At 40.2% G+C, this 22,903-nt stretch overlaps 1 protein-coding gene across 2 annotated transcripts in view; it reads right to left on the bottom strand.

Moving 5' to 3' along the window:
• Positions 1–18,796, bottom strand: part of c21h10orf90 (chromosome 21 C10orf90 homolog) — a 201,218-nt gene extending 182,422 nt beyond the window's left edge. The window contains exon 1 of one of the 2 annotated variants that reach the window (XM_072239779.1): positions 18,623–18,796. The gene's annotated coding sequence lies outside the window, so the exon portion shown is untranslated. Of the gene's footprint in view, positions 1–18,008; positions 18,052–18,622 lie in introns of those variants that run through there. The other variant, XM_072239780.1, reaches the window with a different exon arrangement.
• Between the last annotated feature and the right edge of the window lie 4,107 nt (positions 18,797–22,903).

Below are 22,903 nucleotides of genomic sequence, written 5' to 3'. Positions count from 1 at the left end.
CACTTTGTAAAAAAAACATTAACTTTGTTGGCTGGATGCCAACTCTAACTGTACTGAAGCTCTTTGACTAGAGGAACAGCTGGCTCGGAAGAGCAGATATTCAATGTTATCATTTAAATATCGTCTGTTCCTATCACCTCTGCTGTACCCATTGCTTTTAGCCATTTCTTTTATCATATTGATCAAATTGAATTGGCTAAGTCTTGCATCAATGCTGTTGAGGGGGTGGGTGGGGGGTGTGTGGTTCAAGAGGAAGCTGAGATAGATAATCTTTTGGCACTTCAAGCTGAAGTAGTTTATATTTGTCATTATCACTTACATGTCAGTCCACATCATCATCAAGGATAGATATGTTCTTGGGGTCTTTATTTCCAATTCCAATCAGTAGTTTAATTGTCCACTACTATTTATAACTAGACATGGTAAGACTGCAGAGCTTTTGATTTTTTTGATTGGAATACAGTCTTATAAGATTAACACCTCATGCTTGTTATAATGTTTGCTGCTACTCTCAGTATTCTGCGCCTCTCTGTCACGATGTATGCTAGCAAATTCAAAACCCAGGTGCGGAGGAAAGGCAGACTCTGATGTGGAGACGGCCGTGAGAGTTTATTCATCATAACTCCACAAGAACATCAGTGGCTCGGCTGAGCAACTTCGCAAGAAGTAACATTCTCAAAACTAGGACCCCGCAAGTATCACGAATCAAGTGTCCACTTAATTATTACAAGTAACATGAAATCCCCTAGCCTATCAAAATAAACTTAACAACCATAAACCATAAACTTAACAACCCTAACCCTAACCCTAAATAGAAAGCACCAGGAGGCCACATTACAAAAAGCAAGTCGCTGGAGAAAAACACAAGGAACTCTAAACAATTAGTGACTCCCATTAAACAACAATTACCCAATTCAGGGGCTTTAAAAGCCTCAGAGCCCAATGCTCCCAGGCACCCCACACAGGCCTGAAAGCTCATTACATTCTCATTGATCTCCTGGCCTGGGAATAATGTGAGAAAGATGGTATGTTGGACCACGTTTCTGGTGGTATACTGTACGTTTTCAGCAAGTGATCCACAGCCACTCATAGATGCTCAGTTTTCAGCTGTCAGCTCTGTACTGAATCTATCTAATTTAGCCTGAGTGTGGTGCTACAAAACATGATTAAGGGGTTCTCACTGCAGAAGCTGGGACTATGTGCTGGTCACTCCCAACAACCTCATCATGGAGAGATGCATCTTCTACAAGTATATTAGTGGGGATGAGGTCAAATCGGCTAATCCCTTAGGTTAATTCATTCATCACCAACTGCAGACAGTCAGGCAACTATGCCCTTCAACACTTGACTGGGGTTCTTGCTACTGAGCCACTGTTACTTATCGGCATTCAGTCTCCCAGCCAGAATGCATTCCAAGCCCTTGTGTATCAATAAATCTTCCAAGTGCTGTTCGATATGGAGGGGTACTAATTTATCAGGAGAGACGTTAATCAGGAGGTTCTTCTACACAACCTAACGCTGAGAGACTTCAAGCAACACACACAAAATGCTGGTAGAACACAGCAGGCCAGGCAGCATCTATAGGAAGAGGTACAGTCGACATTTTGGGCTGAGACCCTTCGTCAGGACTAACTGAAAGAAGAGATAATAAGAGATTTGAAAGAGGGAGAGGGAGGGGGAGGGGGAGATCTGAAATGATAGGAGAAGACAGGAGGGGGAGGGATGAAGCTAAGAGCTGGGAAGCTGATTGGCTAAAGGGAAACAAAGCTGGAGACACAGGGGAAAGAAAGGGGAAGGGGAGCACCAGAGGATGATGGAGAGCAGGCAAGGAGTGATTGTGAGAGGGAAAGAGAGAGAAAAAAAGGGGGGAATAATAAATGAATAAATAAAATAGGGGATGGGGTAAGAAGGGGAGGAGGGGCATGAACAGAAGTTGGAGAAATCAATATTCATGCCATCAGGTTGGAGGCTACCCAGACGGAATATAAGGTGTTGTTCTTCCAACCTGAGTGTGGCTTCATCTCAACAATAGAGGAGGCCATGGATTGACATATCAGAATGGGAATGGGACGTGGAATTAAAATGTGTGACCACTGGGAGATCATGCTTCCTCTGGTGGACCAAGCGTCGGTGTTCAGTGAAATGGTCTCCCAGTCACAGAGACTTCATGGGGTTTAGAGTCAATGTGGAGGACTCATCCCTCCTGCATGTACACTCAGTGACCACTTTATTAGGGACTTCCTGTACCTGATAGAATGGCCATAGAGTCTATGTCAGTGATCTTCTGCAGCTGTGGCCTATACACTTCAAGTTTTGAAATGTTGTGCATTCAAAACAGCCCTTCTGCACACTACTTTGGTAATGTGTAGTTACGTGAGTTAACGTGCCTTCTTGTCAGCTTGAACCAGTCTAGCCATTCTCCTCTGAACTCTCTCATTGACAAGGTGCTTTTGTCCTTAGAACCATAGAAGATGTTTTTGTCTTTCGCACCTTTCTCATAAATTCTCAAGACTGCTGTGTGAGAAAATTCCATGAGATCATCTGAGATACTCAAACCACCCTGTCTGGCACCAACAATCATTCCACGGTCGAAATCATAGAACCACAGAACATTACAGCACAGAAACAGGCCTTTTGGCCTTTTTTGGCTGTGCCAAACCATTTTTCTGCCTAGTCCCACTGACCTGCACCTGGACCATATCCCTCCATACACCTCTCATCCATGTACCTATCCAAATTTTTCTTAAATGTTAAAAGTGAGCCCGCATTTATCACTTCATCTGGCAGCTCATTCCACACTCCCACCACTCTCTGTGTGAAGAAGCCCCCCAATGTTCCCTTTAAACTTTTCCCCCTTCACCCTTAACTCATGTCCTCTTTTTTTTTCTCTCCCCTAGCCTCAGTGGAAAAAGCCTGCTTGCATTCACCTTATCTATACCCATTCACTTAGATCACATTTTTTCCTCATTCTTATATTTGGTCTGCACAACAACTGAACATCTGGACCATGTCTGTATACTTTTATGCATTAGGTTGATGCCACATGATTGGCTGATTAGATATTTGTACATAAAAATGTGGCCACTGAGTATACATCACCAAGCTGTATTATATTAGGTGTTGCTGCCCTGGGAAAAACGTGCATGCCTGTCTTCTCCATCGATGCTGAAAATATTCATAACACTGGATAACAATTTTTTTTGTAAGTGTTGCTTCCTTGGAGCTTAGCTGTGATTATGATAGACTGCTTGAAGCTGAACACAAATATAATTTCAGATCACTTGTATCACATAGGGCTTCGGGGAAACAAGAAATTAACTTTTATTGAATATAATGTGTTTAATTGCATAATACTGCTGACACTTTGTAGTAGTTCAACTAAGCTAAAATGTTTAATTGATGATTTTCATTTGTGTTCAGTATCTGAGGCTTTTCACGCAAGTGTCCAACAATAATCAGCCAGCATTGATGGATTCCAATTGCCCCGATATTGTTTGTCTATAACCACAATATCTTGGTGAAACCTTTCAAAAAGCTTGTCACTGACAGTGCCAAGACTTGCAGGAAAATGCAGAAAATAAATCTTTAGTGACATGCTGCACTTCATGGCTTTGTATGCCTGAAGCATGTAGTTTGGTGCTCTGTAGTTGCCAAGAATGTTTTCAACAATATTCTTGTATGCCTTCCATTCGATTTTCTCCTGTCCTACTAATTCTTTGAATTGCCTGTCATTAATGACCTGTTCATGAACCTACAAAACTACTTTCCTTAATCTTGGCATGGGTTATTCTAACTTGAGTTATGAATTGAAATAACAGATATAGGCAACTTTTTTTTAAAAAAGTGATGCATGATAGGGAAGATTCATGGTGATTTTCATGATTAGCAACCCAAAATCCATAAGATAAACCCAAAAGTATTCAGGGAGCAATCCAGTGTAATCAGTTGAATTACCTGATTGTCCAGGGATCCCACAACCCCACTCTCACTCTATCTCATTTATGCCCCATTCACATAAAACAGTCACCTTAATTCTTTATGGATATTAATATTGATCCATAATGACTAGCACAGTATTAAACACATTTGCTTCTAAAAGCACTAACTTTATCTGGCCATTTTTAGTCAGGAATATGGTTCAATGTCATAAGCTCAGTTATCTTAATATCTTGCTTATTAACAAAAACTACAAAATTGCCCACCCCACCTCTGTTTGGAGCTCAGTCAACCATTTCCAGACTTCCTTGTTCGCTGCAGAGCTGCAGATGTCAGGTGTTCCAATTAAGTTTATGTTGTTGCTACTGTGTGAGGTAGTCTTCACGTTATTATTGCAGCCAAATTCATGCCATTTATTTTATCAAAGTTTTTATTTAGAAGTTGTCAAAAATTGAATGATAATCTAAACACAAACCACGTCTATTATCAATTTGCGGGAATTGTATTTGTAAGTAGCCAGTCTATAATCTCCATACTCCCCCACCCACCGCTCCAAATTCAAAACTTCTAAAACACCTAACCGTTATATATAATGGCACAATGAAGGATCTCAGAATTGACATGTACGTTGCAAATGAAAGAGGCTGCTATTGAAACGCTAGCATGCAATCTCATGGCCGCTTTATTAGGTACACCTGTATGCCTGCTCATTAATACAAATATCTAATCAGCTAATTGTGTGGCAGCATTCAATGCATAAAAGCACGCCGACATGGTCAAGAGGTTCAAATATAGTTAAGACCAAACATGAGAATGGGGATAAAATGTGATCTAAGTGACTTTGACCATGGAATAATTGTTGGTGCCAGATGGGTGGTTCGAGTATCTCATAAACTGCTGACCTCCGGGTATTTTAACAGACAACAGTCTCTAAAGGTTACAGAGAATGGTGCAAGAAACAAAGAAAAACATCCAGTGAGGGACAGTTCTGCAGGTGAAAATGCCTTGTTAATGAGAGAGGTCAGAAGACAATAGCCAGACTGGTTCAAACTGACAGGAAGGTGCCAGTAACTCAAATAAGCATGTGTTACAATAGTGGTGTGCTACTGAACATTTCTAAATGCACAACATATCAAACCTTGAAGTGGATGATTACAGCAGCAGCAGACCACGAATATACATTCAGTAGCTACCTAATTAGGTTCAGGACGTACCTAATAACATGGCCACCATGTAAACCTTGTTGTTATTTAACTTTAATCTTCAAAATATGCAACATGTTGAAATTTAACAAATTAAAAATGTACTCCAATTTCTGGCAGTGATTTCATGGCCACGATTGTGATATTTTAATATTATACAAACTGTTATCAAGTTAATCTGCTAAACCAATTTTCATTCATTGAGCAGAATCCCAAAAGTTCACAAGGGCTAAATTCCAGAATGTCTGCCCCTGACTCTCACATTGCATGAAGGATGACATTTCATGAACAAAAATATAAAGGAAAATCTGGAATATCCTCACAGCCGGTGGACAACAAAATCTAGGGAAGATGTTCATTCCAGGAAATTCCCAAGTGCACTACCCTCAATTCAAAGCAACTTGATGCTGCCCCCAAGTGGCCGGTTTGGTTTGAGAAATTAAAGAAAATAAAACCTTATCGTCGTTAGGATCCTATGAAACAATTATTGTTGTCAGAGAGGCATATTTGATCTGAAGAGTTAATATTTTTCCAACTACTTGTCGGGTTCAAATGAAGAACCAATGTGTGGGTCTCCATGAATACAGAATCTATCTCCTTTTCTTCTAAGGAAAGTCAAATTTCTCAGGAAGGAGACACAAAAGACAGCAGGTGCTGGAATCTGCAGCAGCAACCTGCTGGAGGAACTCAGTATGTCGAGCACATCTGAGAAGGAGAAAGGAATTGTTGGTGTTTCAGCTGGAAATCATGATGCAGGATTTCGACCCAAAACATCAACAATTCCTTTTCCGACTCAGATGCTGTTGGATCCACTGAGTTCCTCCAGTAAATTGTTTGGTGCTCAATTCTCTCAGGATGTCATTTTTCTTAGGGAATACACTTGCCTTTGCAACATAGCCTGTTATTTCAAATTGCAGCCAATTATGGGAGCTTGTAGCAGGCAGCTGCCTGCCCTTTGAAAGCTTGAGCTGATTATGCATGTCTGCTTTACAATTAAAAGACCTGGCTCTTCCTGCTGCCATGTGGCAGCCAGTGAAAGGAAACTTCCATCACTGTATTAGGGCAATCTACCCTAGCTGGAACATAGTAGAGTGAAAGTAGGAAAAAATCTGTACTACCAGAATTTTTTCTAATACACACTTCTATTAAAATTGCACTATAGGGAAGTAATGAAAGCTATGGTGAGCTTTAATCAAACTCCCAGTTGGACCAATGAAGTTTAAGTTCTCATAGCTTGCACAATATTCCATCAAGACACAGTGTGATCTTCTCTGACCTGTAGTGCCCAGCTTTCTCTGAACCACAAGCTCAGGATTCTTTCTTTCTGAAGTAAGGTGTTCAATCCTATTTCCAGGACAAATCTCCCCCCCACCCCGCCAAATTCCTTCTGTTATCCTCCAATCAGATCTCCATTTCGGCCATCTTCACTCCATTGCAGCTAGCAAAGTATCAGCTTTATTTTCCACTTAATGACAATTACATAGCTTCCTAGCTATTGGTACTGAGCTGTTCATGTATCGAGAACATTAAATTGATTGCCCCTTATCATTCATACAAGGACACTCTTTCCACATGTTTCTGAAAACTAGGCCTCGTCATTGAAGAATTTCTGTCTTAACTTTTTTTTTGTGTGCCATACTCTGCCAGAGCCTTGGCGACCACTTTTCAAGTGGTTGTCTTGGAGGAAAGATTCTGTGAGTGGTCCCCCACGTCCTTCTCACAGCGCAGGTTTTTTTTATGAGGCCGAGTTGCAAACTCCACACTCAACCCGGCACGGATGGAAAGTGTGCCCGGGAGCAGCCCGACTGGGTTCGAACACAGGAACCTTCGCTCCAGAGTCCAGCGCTAATGTCACAGCGCCACCAGCCGGCCCATGTCTTAACTATGGGTTCTAATTATGTTTTATTGCCATTGTAATAACAAGTTCTTCAGCCTGCCATTGAGACCTAGATGCAATAAGAAATGCCTTAGAGTTGGCCTGTTGTTTATTTTTCATTTCACCATAACTATATAGAACTGTCTTATTGACTCCAATTTATTATGCCCTGCAACCTTGTGTCTTAAAGTGAGTTTGGTTCCCAATGTATTACTGTCACTTAGTGAAGCTGAAAAAATGCTACATGAGGTATTGTCCCTTATCACATACCAGTCTGCTCCCAGCCTGCAGTTATGTTTATTTGTCAAAACATTTCCCGACTGAAAATCCTGTGATCAATCCTGGAGATTTACAGCTTCAATTAATTCATTATCAATCTCCTTTTCTTATACTTTTTTACATTTTAGGGAACTTCAGAGATTATTGGCTACTCTTGCAGCAACTTCAATAATCGACAAATGTACAGAGAGTTCTATTGTCTAATCTATGATGGTTGTCCTAATCCTCTGACTCCCAAACTCTTCAATAAGATCATTTGTTCTTGGCCTCATTTCCACTTTTGTGCCCATTATCCTGTAGTCCAAAAATCTATGCATCTTAGCCTTGATACATTCAAGAACTCAACCTTCTCAGATCTTCAGGGTAGAAATTCCAAATACTTAAAATTCTCTGAGAGAAGAAATTCATCCTTATTTCCTTGTAAGATGAACTATCTACTCAGTATTAACCCTGGGAGGGCTCCCCTGAATCTTTTATTTTTTCAGTAGGATCGACACTCATTCTTCTAAACATCAATGTATTTCAGCCGGGAATCAATCTTTTTACAACACAAAAGGAGACCATTCATCTTATCAAATCTATGCAGGCTCCCAAAAGAGCTTCCTATCCCTCCCATTCCCTCTTTCTTTTCCCCGCTGAAGTCTTGCATTTTTTTTCTCTCTCAAATATTAATCAACTTCCCTTTGATTTATTTGCAAATTATCTGAGCTAAAGGTCATTTACAGCCGATTAACCTGCCAGGACATCCTAAGATAAGGAAATAACTGGAGCAAGCAGGGAAGTTCACATAGTCTTGGGGAGAAACTGTAAACTCTACACATTTCACCCAAGGTCTACACCATTCATCCATAATGCTGAAGCAGCTGCAACAGTGAGTCCCAAGATGGACAACAATGCTGGGAATCCTGTTGTACAGCAGCTGCAGTCTCTCTTGCCTCTCTAAATCCTGACGAGGGTCTCGACCCAAAGTGTTGACTGTCCACTTCCCACTGTAGATGATGCCTGACCCATTGAGTTCCTCCCATATTTTGTATGTAAGTGTGCTTTGAACTGCCTCAAATGAAAACATATCCTTGCACAAGTAAGGAGAACAAAGCTCTTTGATGTATTCCAGGTGTAGTCTCAGCAATGCCTTGCCTACTTTTAGCTGGATTTTTGTACATCAACCACCTTGCAATAAAGACTAAAAATTCCAAGTGACCCACACAGGAAAAGCAAACGAACATAATAATATAAGAAGTAGTAGCGGGACTAGGCCATCTGCCCTGTGATCTTGCTGATATGACTGTGAACTAAGCTCCATCTACCTGCTTTTTTTCCCCCCATAACCCTTAATTCCCCTGCTATACCAATATATATCTGTGTCTTAAATATATTTAATGAGATAACCTTTACTGCTTCCCCGGGCAGAGAACTCCATCGATTTGCTACTCACTGGGAAAAGAAGTTTCTCCTTATCCCTGTCCTAAATCTATTCCTCCAAGTCTTGAGGCGATGTCCCATAGTTCTAGTTTCATTTACCAATAACAACTTTTCTGCCTCTATATTGTCTGTTCCTTTCATAATTTTATATTTCTATAAGCTTCCCTTCATTTTTCTGAATTACAGTGAGTATAGTCCCAGCTGACTCAATCTCTCCTCATAAGTTAACATCCTCATCTCCAGAATCAACCTGCTGAACCTCCTCTGTAACATCTACAAAGACAGTGTGTATTTCTTCAAGTAAAGGAAACCAGAACTGCATGCAGTTCTCCAGGTGCAGCATCACTACAGTTGCAGTATAACCTCCCTGCTCTTAAATTCAAAGCTTTTAGCAAAGAATGGCAACATTCCATTTGCCTTCTTGATAACCTGTTGCACCTGCAAATAACGTTTTTTGATTCCCAAATCCCCCTGCACAACAGCATGCTGCAATCTTTCACCATTTAAATAATATCCAATCTTCTATTTTTTTTCTTCCTAAGTGGATGACCTCGCATTTACCAACATTGCAATCCATCTGCCAGACACTTGCCCACCTGTTCCTGGCTGTCCAGTACACTCGTTATATCCTCAAAGAACTCCAGTAAGTTTGTCAAATAAGACCTGCCGTTCTTGAATCCATGCTGATGGAGCCACTTCTATGTTGGTTTACTTGGATTTTCAGAAGGTCTTTGGCAAGGTGGCACACATGAGGCTGCTTAACAAGATAAGAGTCCATGGTGTTATAGGAAGGGAGTCCTCATGCAGGATTCCCTGAAGTTTAACTTGCAGGTTGGTAAAGAAGATAAATGCAATGTGAGCATTCATTTTGAGAGGACTTGAATATAAAAGCAAAGATATAAAGCTGAGGCTTTATAAAGGATTGGTCAGACTATATTTGAAGAATTGTGAGCAGTTTTGGGCCCCTTACCTAAGAAAATATGTGGTGGCATTGGAGAGGGTCTAGAGGAGGTTCACGAGAATGATTCTAGGAATGAAAGGGTTAATATATGAGGAGTGTTTGATGGACTGGGCCTGTACTTGCTGGAGCTTAGAATGAGTGGGGGGGGATTTCATTGAAAACTGTCGAATATTGAAAGCCCTAGATACAGTTGATGTGGAGAGGATGTTTTCTTTCGTGGGTGTGTCTAGAACCAGAGAGCACAGCCTCAGAATAGAAGGACATCCATTTAGAACAGAGAGGAGGAGGAATTTCTTCAGCCAGAGGGTAGTGAAGCGGAGGAATTCATTACCACGGACAGCTGTGGCGGGCAAGCATATTTAAAAGAGAGGTTGATAGGTTCTTGATTAATCAGGGCATCAAAGGTTACGAGGAGAAAGCAAGAAAATGAGTTTGAGAGGGATAATAAATCAGCCACGAAGAAATGGTGGAGCAGACTTGAGGAAGTGAATGACTTAATTCTGCTCCTATGTCTTGCGGTCTTAAGGGTAGCTTCTAGCATTTTCCAACTATCTGGCCTTTAGTTACCTGTCCTTTGTCTACATCCATTTTTTAAAATAATACATGATATTCACTGTCTTCCAATCTGCTAGAATCTGCCCAAAGTCCCGTGAATGTTGCTAAATTATCACAAACAGTCTACTATAATTTCTGCCATTTTTTCAGTTCACTGAGATGCAATCGATCAGCACCAAGGGGACTTGACTACCTTTAGGCCCAGGAGTTTGCTAATTCAGATAAAGCACCCTTAAATTCATTGAGCTTTTTGAATGTAGCGATCTCTGTGTCCATTGCATTTGACTTTTCTGTACATCACTCTGACTTTTTCTAACTTTTGTTTTGGTTTTTTCATTGCTTCCCCGCCTGAATTCCCAACCAACTGACATATTCCTTGCTCAACGGCACTAGCAAGCAATCGCCCTGGGACATTGCTCCCAGTCCTGCCCGGGAGCAGACTATCACTTTGTACTTGTTCACCTCCCCCCAGAGCAGGTTCCAATGCCTTAAGGAACTGCAACCCTCCCTCCTGTACTACTGCTGAAGCCACGTAGTCATCTTAGCTATTCAGCCATTCCTGCTCTGACTAGCCCATGGCATCAGTAGCAATCTGGAAATCGTTTCTTTTGAGGTCCTCCTTTTTAATATCTCTCCTAGCTCCCTAAATCTGGCTTGGAGGGCCTCTTTCATTTTCTTCCTATATTGTTGGTACCTGTGTGCACCATAACAACTGACTGTTCACCCTCCCCTTCCCGAATGCCCAGCAGCCATTATGAGACATCACTACTAACCCTTGCATCTGGGAGACAACACATCAACCGTGAATCCCATTTTGTGGCCACAAAAGCTCCTTTCTGTTCCTCTTGCCACGGAATTCCCTATAGCAATAGCTCTGACACTCTTTTCCCTGCCCTCCAGTGCAGCAGAGCCACTCACGATCTTGGCTGCTGCCACCTTCCCCTGATGAGCCATCTCCCCTAACAGTATCCAAAGATATTTATCTGTTTTGGAGGAAGATGTACTACTTGCACTACCTTCCTGCTACTGCACTCCCTTTTGATCACCTATTCCCTTTCTTTCCCTAGGCCCTTAAACTTGGGCGTGACTAACTCACTGAATGTGTTATCCATAACATTCTCAGAAAATGGATGCTCCACATGAATCCATGTTCAGTTCCAGGGCGATGAAGCAGTTTGTCAGAAGCTGCAGCTATAAAGGCTTCTCAGTGTTTAAGTACACACAGTGGCCACATACTCCGATACACCTGCTCATTAAAGCAACTATCCAATCACTCAAACACGTGGCAGCAACTCAATGCATTCAGACATTGTCAAGAGAGTCACTTGTTGTTCAGACCAAACATCAGAATGGGGAAGAAATGTGATCTGAGTGACGTTGACCATGGAATGGTTGTTGGTGCCAGGCGGTGTGGTTTGAGTATCTCAGAAACCGCTCATCTCCTGGGATTTTCATGCACAACAGTTTCTAGAGCAGGAGTTCCCAGTCTGGAGTCCATGGACTCCTTGCTTACTGGTATTAGTCCATAGCGTAAACTACTACTATTACTACGTTGACTCAGGCCTAGGGGGCCGGCGTCCGGCATAAAAATGGTTGGAAACCCCTGCTCTGGAGTCTACAGAGAATGGTGTGAAAAACAAAAAAAAATATTCAGTGAGCAGCAGTTCTGTGGGCAAAAATGCTGTGATAATGAGAGGGGTCAGAGGAGAAGGACCAGACTGGTTCAAGCTGACAAGAAGGCAACTGTAACTCAAATATCCACACATTACAATAGTTGTGTGCAGAAGAGCATCTCTGAGTGTAGATGTCAAACCTTGAAGTGGATGGACTACAGCAGCAGAAGACCATGAGCATACACTTAGTGGCCACTTTAGTAAGTACAGGAGATACCTAATTAAGTGACCGCTGAGTATTTATCTACATATTACTGTATTACAATGTTGATGTTGAGGATGTGCTAGGAATCCTTTTTATTTTGGGTCAAGTGTGTAGACCCTCATCCTTGTATCAACTGTAGAAGCTGGACCTTGATAGGCTTGTAGATATTGGAGTTCAGAACAAGGGCATGTGACTTGTATGAATGTATAAGATTTTGTGCCATCTTAATAGGATAGATGTTCGGAGGATGTTTCCTTTCACAGGAGGGATTGTTGTGGAAAAATAAGGGTCTTCCACGTTAAAGGTGGTTTTACTTTTGATTTGTCTCATATGGAGCTCAGTTGTTCTGAATGTTGACACAAGGGATTGAGATGCTTGGATCTGAGGCAGCAAAAATCAGCTGCTAGAGGAACTCAGCAGCTCAGGCAGCAAAGTGAGAGTTGACATTTTGAGTCAACAGCCTGCATCAGATGCTGACTGGTCCACTGATTTCCTCCAACTCATTGATTTTTCTTTTGGTTCCAAATGATGATCTGCAGAGATACCAATAATGAGAATGACACTAACTAAAAAAAGGCCTTTTTTTTTCATTATTCAGTGTTGTTCTCATTGGTATGCAGAACAGACTTGGATAGCTAAACGGATTAACAGTTGCCTATTATATTTATAGTTAACATTAACTTAAACAACTACTTTGAAGGAATTCCCAGTGGCACCTTATCAGCATTAACTTGCAATGGTAAATTATTACAGCACAGATCTCCATCCAGCAAGGCATGTTCTCGGTTATGATTGCTGAGTTGTAATGCTAAAAATTCTTGATGGTGACAACAGCTGGTTAAACTCTGGAAGGCAATATTCGTTCCTTGCTGGATGGTGATATGGATCAATGACAAAATGATGATAATTCTTTTGGAGAAACCAACACACCAGACACTTGCGTAATGGAATGCTTGTGAGAATAAAATATATTTACTTGCATCTGTATTTCTAGAGCTAGTCTCTGATCAAGGACACAATAATGTTACATGATTATAAAATCCCTGCCTGCCATGTGCAGTTTTGTGCAATCTTGATCAGTTATCCTCTTAGAATGATACAGTATTTCAGTAGTTTAAATGTGTGATGTTCACTACATCTGAAGGGAATATTAGCCATAGCCCAGGAATATTTTGTCACCTCCCTATATCAGTTGAGACTCCTGGCACATCCTCAGACTCTGTTGGCAGCTGATGCAAATGATGCATTTCACTGTTTGTTATGATGTTTCGATGCATGTGTGACAAATAGAGCTAATCTTTAATCTTTCATTCTCCTTATATTCAGAAATCCACCAATCTCTGTTTCAAACGTAATTATTTATCAAGACTCCGCAGTCTTTCTGAATAGAGAATTTCAAAGATTCACCCACCAGGAATAATGAAGGCAATTTTCCTCATTTCTGTTCTAAATAGCCCGTGATTGATCTAGACTCCTCGGCCAGGGAAAATATTCTCCTGATTTATCCTGCCATGCCCTCTAAGAATTTTAATTAGGCCATCTCTCCGTCCTCTAAACAGTAAAAAATAGAGGCCTAACTTACTTATTGTGTCCTCATGTTGCAAACCTGTCTTCCTAGGGACCAGTTTTGTCACATTCTATTCATAGTAAGTTTATCTATTTTTGGGAAGGCCCACCAAAACTGTTTACAATACTGCAGGTGCAACCTCACTGGTGACTCACTTAGTTTGGTAAGAAAGCTTTGCTCTTGATCTGAAATTTCTCAAACAACTAAGGTTAGTATGCCATTTACCTATTTTTATTATGCAATATCAAGAAATATATAAAATTAAAGTACAATTGAACTGTTATAAAGGATGTATTAAAAGGAAATCATCCTTGACTAATCAAATGGAGCCCCAGTTACACCAGTCCAGGAAGGAAGTTGGCAAAGTGGATTCCTTAAGATTGAAAGAGCCATGTGAACACCTTGAAGCATGATGTTGAATATTCTCCATTATTGAGGTATTATTAAACCTCATGAGTTGTAAAGAAATCTGGGTTCTGAAGGGGGGCAAAGGAGCTACATGAACTTTAGAGAAAACAGCAATACTGGAAGATCGATGCCCTGCCTCATTCTAGTGAGGAAAAGGTAGAGTGAGTCCCTTTTCCTGGAATATAGTACACCAGATACTTCATTAATGATGCAGGGAGAGGAAATAGGTGGAGCATGGATCAGCGTCAGACACCCGAAAAGAATATGAGGGTATAATGCTGAGTGCAGCAGTCAGCATGATATCTGAGGGCTGAGGAGTGTAAGCAGTGGGCATGGATTGCCCTCACAATGTCACATATCTCTATGTTGATTGATTCAAAATCTGGTTTATTATCACCGGCATGTGACATGAAATTTGTTACCTTAGCAGCAGCAGTTCAATGCAATACATATTCTAGAAAATAATAATAAAAATAAATAAATCTTATTCAGTATACTTTATATAGTATACGTATATTGAATAGATTAAAAACTGTGCAAAAACAGAAATACTATATATTAAAATAAAGTGAAGCAGTGTCCAAGGGTTCAATGTCCATTTAGGAATCTGATGGCTGAGAGGAAGAAGCTGTTCCTGAATTGCTGAGTGTGTGCCTTCAGGCTTCTGTACCTCCTACCTGATGGTAACAGTGAGAAAAGGGCATGTCCTGGGTGCTGGAGGTCCTTAATAATGGACGCTGCCTTTCTGAGACACTGCTCCCTGAAGATGTCCTGGGTACTTTGTAGGCTAGTACCCAAGATGGAGCTGACTAAATTTAAAACCCTCTGCAGCTTCTTTCGGTCCTGTGCAGTAGCCCCCCCCCGCCCCCAATACCAGACAGTGATGCAGCCTATCAGAATGCTCTCCACTGTACATCTATAGAAGTTTTTGAGGTTATTTGTTGACAAACTCCAAATAAAGTGTAACAGCTGTCTTGCCTTCCTTATAACCTCATCGATATGTTGGGACCAGGCTAGATCCTCAGAGATCTTGACACCCAGGAACTTGAAACCGTTCACTCTCTCCACTTCTGATCCCTCTATGAGGATTGGTATGTGTTCCTTTGTCTTACATTGAGATTGGTATGTGTTCCATTGAGATTGCATCTGCCGTTGACCTATTGTGGCGATAGGCAAATTGCAACGGGTCCAGATCCTTGCTGAGGCAGGAATTCAGTCTAGTCAGGACGAACCTCTCAAACCATTTCATCACTGTAGATGTGAGTACTACCGGGCGATAGTCATTAAGGCAGCTCATATTATTCTTCTTAGGCCCTGGTATAATGGTTGCCTTTTTGAAGCAAGTGGGAACTTCCGCCCGTAGCAGTGAAAGGTTGAAAATGTCCTTGAATATCCCCACCATGGATAACCTCACTCTATGGGTCTATTGGTCTTCAAAATGATAATGGGAGTACAATGGAGGCATAACAGACTTCAGATCCTGGAAAATGCAAGAGGACCTCAGCAGGCCAAGCTGTACCTGCGAACACCAAAGGATAGTCAACCTTTTGGGCTAAGCTCTGCCTCAGCACTTACACAGGGTCTCAAATCAAAATGTTGACTACCCTTTTGCTTCTACAGATGCTGCCTCAGCTTTTGAGTTTTTCCAGTAGATGGCTTTTAGGTCAAGGTAATCTGTGGGGATAGGTTCTTCTAACTTGAACACTTCTTGACCTCCTTCCTTGAGGTATACAACTTTGCCAATGATCCCAATGGTGCTAGATCTCACTCCAAGTGCAATAGGATCATCACAGATCCACCCATTGTGAGAAATTTCACTATGTTGAAATGACACTGGAATACAAGTATCTCTGTGATGAAGTGGAGCAGATTGAGTATTCACTCCATAATTCTCTGCAACACTCAGTGTGAGTCCCTTTAAATGTGCTTCTACCAATTAAGCACTGCTTTGGAAATCAAGTGGTATGGCTTACTCAACGGAATTTTGTAACTCAGTTTCTACTAGCATTGCTCCAAAATAGTGATGCACGATGTACGTTATTTCCAACGTTGAAAAGTAGAAAAGCCTTCAACATCTTTGCGTCCCTAACACGCTTCAGCTCCAGGACCAGCTGGACTGACTTTCTGATTTGGGAGAAGGTAAATAAGAAGGAATGAGGAATGCAAGTGGTAGATGTGGACAGTTGGTCCACTTGAGAAAATCCAGAAGATCACTGCTAGCTGTAAGCCAGGCAAATAATTTTCAGTCAAGTATCTTTCTTTGGATAGACAGCAGCACATGTTGTTTTGAATGCTATTAATCTTAGCAGATGCTAACAAATTAACTTAAGCATGAACTTACAAAATAACCAGTTATTTTTGGTCTTGTAATACAGGTGGCAGGGTGGAGATAATGTTCATCTCTACCAAAGGAGGTGTAAAGTGCTCCTTCCCCCGTCAGTCTGCAGGTCACCCTTGAACAAAGTGTAGCACCTGCTTAGCCCCCCGGTCAGTATTACGTGAGGCCATGGGAGCAGGTGGTGGATGCTCAGCTGTCTGTGGCAATGAATTCCACAGTTTCACCTGGTTAAAGGAATTTTTCTTCATTTCTGTTCTAAAGTTGTGTCCTTCTATTCTGAGGCTGTGCCCTCTGGTCCTAGAAAAATTCCTCTTCATCTTTGTTCTAAAGAAATGTCCTTCCATTTGGAGGCTGTGCCCTTTAGTCCTGAAGTATCCCAGTATTGGAAACATTTGTGCACCTCATCTATCTAGGCCTTTCAATATTCATTAATTTCAATAAGATCCTCCCTCATTCTTCTAAACTCCAGTGAGAACATTGAGAGAACTGGGGGCTGAATAGATACACTTGCATCTTAGACCAAGTAAAAAAGGGGGAGGGGGTTGGAGTAGGATCCAGAAATCTGAAGGCTGAAGGGTTCTTTTTAAGAAGAAGATAGGTCACCCAATCATAAAGGAAGTACCTTATATACCTAGCTTACTTCCTAGTCTGATTGTGTTGGAAGAAGTCAATGTTTTTCTAAAGATGCTCAGCAACAATGACCCAAAGGACTAATGGTCCAATACTCTTGCAATTTTCCAAGTTTCCATTTAGGGACTGGTATCATCCCTTGTGGCCTAGCACTAAATTCATGCCATGTTACAAAAAGCTCTGACATCAAGAAGCATTCAGGTAGTATGTTAAAAAATAAAACAGCATTATGAAATTAGTTTCCAGATCCAGTTAAAAACATGGTTAGGTTGCATTAAGAGGATCCTCAGAGTCAAATAACTTTTACTTATGTTCAAGGTTTAGCAATTAATGAATAACACTTAAGTAGCAAACCCTTACCAAGTGGAACTATTATTGATTTTAGAAAAAGGTGAAAAGCATGAAATTGCAAATAAGTAAAGAGGAAGCGTAAAAATATAGACACAGGTTCAATTCCCGCCACTGCTGTAGGGAGTTTGTATGCTCCCCCCCCCCATGATTGTGTGTGTTTCTTCCGAGTGTTCCTGATTCCTCCCACCGTCCAAAGGCATGCCGGTTGGTAGGTTAATTGATCATTGTAAATTGTCCATGATTAGGCTGAAATTAAATTGGGGGATTACTGGCTATGTAGCTCAAGGGGTCGGAGGGGCCTATTCTGCACTTTAACTCAATAAATAAGTAAATTGAAATTTATATAATTTAAAAGCAGAATTCGGCAATATTTAGATGTAACAGAAGCATTATGAGTAAAAGAAAATTCTTCAGATTTTACCACAAGTATAAATCATTCTTTGTTTACCTCAACAAATGAAACATTTATCACTGTCTTTCCACTGGGAAGGTTTGCTTTGTCATGTGTAAACCCGTCAAAATGACATTCATGAAGATAGGATTTTTCCTAGGTTGTATTTTAGCTAGCTTCTGGAAACACACAGTAGCCTAATGCTGTCACTCACCTCATCTCCAAACAAAAGACCTGAACTGAAGATCAGTTCTCCATGGCAACAACAATACAATCAGGAACTTAGTTAAATAAGGTTGAAGAATACACCTTACAGTAATCATGCAATACAATAATATTCAAAAACTAAGACAAGAAAGATTTTATTGAGGCTTGATTTCATTTTCATTCTCCTCCTCAACACAGATCCATGCATGTAACTGATTTCGGTACACTTAAACATCAATAATAGTGAGAACTTGCAGCTTTTTAAGGACATATTACAATAAGTTTTCAAGCAGTGTTTAAGAAAGATATTCTGTACTTATTAAAGTAATTACTTTTTCAGTAATTGTCTAATGTGTATTTACAACAGTGAATAGAATACTTCATAAAAGTCCTGGAATTCTTGTTTAATCTACAGTCTACCATAAAAAAACGGTTCGATGTGTTGATTCAATGTGTTTACTTAATGAACCATTTAAATGGAATGCAATATAGAAAAGGAGAAATATTCCAAGTGAAAATAATAAAGAAACTATTAAAAAGCTTACTAGTTTAGTGCATTAAGTACATTGACATGGATAACTGGATACATTCCTAATTGCTTAATGCTATGAAATAGCTTACCCATATAAAGTCCCATTCCGTCGCTCTCCACATTTAAGATTTGGCATGAAAATATCAACCTGCATGTAGAAAGGCACCAGCACTTTCCAAATTACTTCCAATAATTAGAAATAATTTAGGGATTTAATTTTTTTGGAAAGCGCTAAATCCATATGTAACAAATACCTTCTTCTTGCCAGAATTCAATCACATATGAAAAGCTTTTTAAAATGTTTGAAGTTAACAGGACCAAGTTCAATCAGTCATGCATTCATAACATTTAAGGTTCATTTAATGATTAACACTGAAAAGCTTGTATGCAGTGCAAAAATGTTTTAAGCTTTTTCTTGATACTATTTTAAAGGATAACTCAACAGAAATTAATTTTCTGAAGTTGAAGCATTCATTTTTATTATCATATGTGCCTAATTTTCCTAATTTTTGTCATTTTGTCAATGATAAGTAAAGTAATGATCATGAATTCATGACTTATTAAAGCCCTACTTTATCAATAATTGTCAGATGCACATTACAACAATGAATGGAATTCTTCAGAAGTCCTTGATTGCTTGGTTAATCTGCCATCTGTAATAAAAAAACCTATTTTGATTCAGTGTATTTATTTCATGAATCATTTAAATGAAATGCAATAATGCAAAGGGAAATTAGTCATCAGTGTAATTCAATAAAATGAAAGAAAACTATCTATTATTCCCCTACACTTTCACTTTGTACATTTTACCTTCTCATAATCATACCATTTTATTCACTTCAAAAACAACAGATGTTTACGTTTTCAAAATTTTACAAAATATATTGTACCATAGAGGCTGTAAATTGCAACATTTAAGTGAGAGAGAAAATGAAAAGTTACAAATCTGTTAGTAAAAGCTCTAAGTGGAGAAATTATGGGTATCAAGGCAGAACTCAAGCATATTAAATTTCTTAAAGGTTCAAAGCGAACACAATGTGCTGTAGGGAACTTATTGGACTGTATAACTGACGATAAAGAGTGCATTAACAGTAAATTTTCTATTGATTTTTGGAATGTGGTAATTACTGACAAGGCCAACATTTACCTTGTACCCTTAAGAAAATGATGTGAACATTTGGTGATGGTGTCTCACAGTTCTGCTGAATAACAAAATTCAAGATTTTGCATTAGCAATAATGGGACAGAAATACAGTCAATGGCCATTTCATTAGGGACAAGAGGTACTATCTCTGTATGCTCATGGTCTTCTATTGCTGTAGCCCATCCACTTCAAGGTTCAATGTGTAGTGCGTTCAGAGATGCTTTTCTGCACACCACTGTTGTAGTGCCTGGTTATTTGAGTTACTGTCACCTTCCTGTCAGCTTGAACCAGTCTGACCATTCTCCTCTGACCTCTCTCATTAATAAGGCATTTTGCCCACAGAATTGCTGCTCACAGGTTGTTTTCTGTTTCGTGCACTATTCTCTGTAAATTCTAGATAGATAGATAGATACTTTATTGAGCTCAAAGGAAATTACAGTGTCACAGTAGCATTACAAGTGCACAGATAGAGTTCTTTGAGGAGGTGACCAGGTATATAGATGAGGGTAGTGCAGTGGATGTGATCTACATGGATTTTAGTAAGGCATTTGACATGGTTCCACACGGTAGGCTTATTCAGAAAGTCAGAAGGCATGGGATCCAGGGAAGTTTGGCCAAATGGATTCAGAATTGACTCGTCTGCAGAAAGCAGGCGGTCATGGTGGAGGAAGTACATTTGGATTGGAGGGATGTGACTAGTGGTGTCCCACAAGGATCGGTTCTGGGACCTCTACTTTTCGTGATTTTTATTAACGACTTGGATGTGGGGGTAGAAAGGTGGGTTGGCAAGTTTGCAGACTGCACAAAGGTTGGTGGTGTTGTGGATAGTGTAGAGGATTATCGAAGTTTGCAGAGAGACATTGATGGGATGCAGAAGTGGGCTGAGAAGTGGCAGATGGAGTTCAACCTGGAGAATTGTGAGGTGGTACACTTTGGAAGGACAAACTCCAAGGCAGAGTACAAAGTAAATGGCAGGATACTTGGTAGTGTGGAGGAGCAGAGCAATCTGGGGGTACATGTCCACAGATCCCTGAAAGTTGCCTCACAGGTAGATAGGGTAGTTAAGAAAGCTTATGGGGTGCTAGCTTTCATAAGTCAAGGGATAGAGTTTAAGAGTCGCGGGGTAATGATGCAGCTCTATAAAACTCTGGTTAGGCCACACCTGGAGTACTGTGTCCAGTTCTGGTCGCCTCACTATAGGAAGGATATGGAAGCATTGGAAAGGGTACAGAGGAGATTTACCAGGATGCTGCCTGGCTTAGAGAGTATGCATTATGATCAGAGATTAAGGGAGCTAGGGCTTTACTCTCTGGAGAGAAGGAGGATGAGAGGAGACATGATAGAGGTGTACAAGATAATAAGAGGAATAGATAGAGTGGGCAGCCAGCGCCTCTTCAATGGGCTGAAGGGCCTGTACTGTGCTGTTCTATTCTATGTTCTATGTTTATATACAAATAATAGAAGGTAAGTAAGAAAAAATAAACAACTGTTATGCATAGAAACCCAAGGAGATCAGCAGATTGTGAGATACTCAAACCACCTCGACTGGCAGGAGCAATCATTCCATGGTCAAAGTCACTTAGATCACATTTCTTCCCCATTCTAATGCATATGAAGAACAATCAAACTCTCAAGCATGAATGCATGATTGTCATGCATTGAGTTGCTGCTACATGATTGGCTGATTAAATATTTACATTAACGAATGGGTGTACCTGATCAGCAGCCACTGAGTGTACTTATCCAAGTGTGTAATGTAGAGGTGAACCACCCTGCTTGCATTTTTATCTGAAGTGTTATCTGTAGTGCTATTAATACCATCTTTGGTGAGATGGTGATATTCATCTTGTAGATGTCATACATGGCAGCCACAGGGCATTAATTGTTGAGGGAACATCTCAAGGTGGATGTTGAGTTTTTTCAGTAAAGTGGATTGCATTGTCTGAATGACAGCAAGCATTCTGAATGTTATTCCAGCTGTACTTATCCAGATAAGTGGAAAGATTCCATTACTACCCTTCCTTCTGCTTTCATCTGCAGAAACGTTTTGAAAAGTCAATGGTGAGATCCATACTGTACAAAACAAAGTCTCTGGTTGGCACTTAAAGCCACGTTCTTTATGTGACCATTCCAAGCAAGTTTCCACTCTGTGGCGACCCTTCAAGCCATTACCTTTGTGAGAAATTCAATAAAAATAATGTTATTCCTTCTCGATTGCAGGTATTTATGTTTCTCCTCTTAGAGCTGCTCAATATCTGTTGGTTGAGTGGTAAGAATGTTTCTGATGATCAATTATATACAGATACAACAAATCATTACTCAATTGATATGAACAAGCAAGGGAAAACCTCCATGTCTATCAGATCATCAGAATGCTCTGATTTTTATATACATTTGAGACAAGTGTTCTGATTGAGCTTAACAGATAGTGATGTTTCCATTAGACAGGTGACCACTTTAGCCCACTCCATTAACCCTATGTTGTTCCCTTCACCTTGCACATTCACTCATATAGAAGGACTTTATTCTTTTCAAACCTCTGCAATTATTTATTGTTCCCACTCATCTCCCAATTCTCAATATAACTAATTAATACTCCTGTACAAATGTGCTTATCCAAACGTTCTCGAGTTTGGTTTGGCTTCATCTGCCAACACTGAATAAATAACCCCTCTCCCACAATGAAGACTAACATGCCTTTTGTTCTTCTAATCGCTTCATGATGACTTTCAGTGACAAATGTACAAGCACACCCAAATCCCTTTGAACAGCAATACTACCCAATCTTTCAACATTTAATATCCTGCTTTGCTTTTATAGGCACCAAAATAAATGATCTCATATTCTTTCCACATTATATTCCGTCTGTTATTTACTCACCTATTCATTCAGCTTATCAATTTCATTTGAGAATCTTTTTTGCATCCTTTACCACACTCACAATTCAATTGTGTTCAGAATTTTCAGCAGACTTTTTGTCTCCTCAGTCAAATTGTTAATACCTGGGTCCAAGCATAGTGCTATCCCTTTAGTCTCATCCCATCAATGTTTTGGTTATTCCCACGTTTTGCATTTTCTCCAGTAAGTTTATCTTAATCTTTGTCCATACATAACCCTAAATTTCATGTGCTCTTAACTCATTAAATAGCCTCCAGAAATCCACCATTTCCCTTTCTTTTAGTTTTGTGGCCACATTCACAAAGATCTCCAAGGATCAATCAAACAT

This window comes from Mobula birostris, chromosome 21 (genome assembly GCF_030028105.1).
Source record: "Mobula birostris isolate sMobBir1 chromosome 21, sMobBir1.hap1, whole genome shotgun sequence".
In the NCBI taxonomy this organism is placed as follows: domain Eukaryota; kingdom Metazoa; phylum Chordata; class Chondrichthyes; order Myliobatiformes; family Myliobatidae; genus Mobula; species Mobula birostris.
Note: the sequence above shows the minus strand (reverse complement) of the source record. Positions and strands in the feature narration are given on the sequence as shown.